Below are 2013 nucleotides of genomic sequence, written 5' to 3'. Positions count from 1 at the left end.
ACTTTCACTTTTTTTTTTTTTTTTTTTGAGACGGAGTTTTGCTTTTGTCACCCAGGCTGGAGTGCAGTGGTGGGATCTCGGCTCACTGCAGTCTGTGCCTTCTGGTTTCAAGTGATTCTTCTGCCTCAGCTTCCTGAGTAGCCAGGATTACAGGCGTTCACCACCATGCCCAGCTAATTTTTGTAGTTTTGGTAGAGACGGCGTTTCACCATGTTGGCCAGGCTGGATCCTGACTTGTGATCTGCCCACCTCAGCTGCCCAGCGTGCTGGGATTACAGGCGTGAGCCATCGTGCCGGGCCACATTTTTAATTTTATGCCTCAGCGTAAATGTAGGCACACTGATAAAAGATCCTGTAAGTTAAATTCAGGCCAGTGTAAAGGAGTAGAAGGATTCAGAACTTAGGGAACAGTAAGGGAGATTATGGAAATGAAAAAAAACGTGACCCATCTGGTCTTTAAGGAATTTGCTTGTCGATATGGGAGAGGGGTGCAGTGAGGATGCTAGCACCCCTCAAAAGAGAGCCCAACTCTGGAGGCTGACAGCCAAGGCCTTGGGCTTTGGAGAGTGGCTCTGAGTGAAGGTAGAGTTGAGCAAGCAGGGCCACAGTTGGAGCTGGAATCCTCCCTGGTGTGTTCATGACAGTTCTCATCCTGCTGTGTCCTGTGCCCACCCAGAAGATGCACAGGAGCACATGTCACTGGCGGGTAGGTTCTGCGACATGTTGGCAGAGACAGCCAGGCCAGGCAGCTCTCTTCCCAGTATGACTTCAGAGGGGGAAGGACTCGCCCAGCCCCAACCCCACTGGGTGCAGCCAGATTCTGCTTACATTTTAGTTGCCCCACGAAATCGCCCTTCTGTCAAATCTGTGAGGAGAGGCAGTCATTTATGCCTTGCTATGCACGAGACGCTGAGGCAGGGCAGAGAAGGAACCCTCATCATCTGAGCAGACTCCCAGGGGCGTCCTCAGGATGTGTCTAGCATGGACAGAAAGGCTGCTGGGAGATCTGGGGAGGGTGCAGAGGCCAGGCCTTGCCATATCACAGTTTTGCAGAGGCCACCTCTGTGTCTGTGCGACGTGTCCATTTTCAGTCTTGGAAGTTGGTGTTCAGCAGCCACCCTGGCCCTGTCTTTATGGAAGCGTCTGGAGAGCTCCATGTGCTCTGCTGGTGGAGCCTGCTCACCCTCGTCCCATGTCTCTGCAGCCTCGTTTCCCCTCACTTGCTCCTCATGTCACGTCCGCCCTCATACCCCTGGAGTGGGGTAGCCTCTTCCCGACTTGGGCCACAACACGTTCTGTCTTCCACCAGGACACCTTCCTCAGCAGGAGGATGTCTCCTTCCTGCCTGCCAGGTCCTCAGGAAGATGGCCCACCCACTAGTGAGGAACTGCTGGGCCATTCTCTGTTGAGTGTCTGGTTCTGCTCATTAAACCTGAAGTACCGTGAGGTAGGGACCAGGGCTGTGGTCACCTCCGAAGCCTTGGTGCCCGGAGCAGAACCAGCGTGTGGCGGGGCTCAGACCTTTTGAGAGAACGGACGCGTTGTCCAGGGCGGCCTGTGTCTTTAGGCAATGGAAATGTCAAGAGGATGTGGACACTGGTTTAACATAACAGTGCATTTATATCTCGAGCCAAATGCGCACCATGCGAGTGAAGAGAGGCATAAAACTGAAGTCGGGAGCAGGCCAGGACACTGTTCACCACAGCCGCATACCACATGACAGGAGGGGCCTCTGATGGCCACTGGCCCTGGAGGATGGGAGGAGATGAGCTGCGTAAGGTCTGAAAGAGGGAGGCCAACAAGCCATTCACAGCTTCCTTCACTGTTGATAGGGAATTCCAAGAGAATTCCTCCTGGAAACGATAAGCAGTAAGAGATGTGTACGTAGGAAGGCGACGGTGCCACATTGATGTACACAAATCAATGGTCTTCCTCTACACAAGGAAATAATGGTCAGCCAGAAAACAGCAGAAGACGAAACAGCAGAAATAAGCTTAGAAATGTGTGACGTGT

The sequence above is a fragment of the Rhinopithecus bieti genome, unplaced genomic scaffold, assembly GCF_001698545.2.
Source record: "Rhinopithecus bieti isolate Rb0 unplaced genomic scaffold, ASM169854v2 scaffold_11273, whole genome shotgun sequence".
Taxonomy (NCBI): Eukaryota; Metazoa; Chordata; class Mammalia; order Primates; family Cercopithecidae; genus Rhinopithecus; species Rhinopithecus bieti.
Note: the sequence above shows the minus strand (reverse complement) of the source record.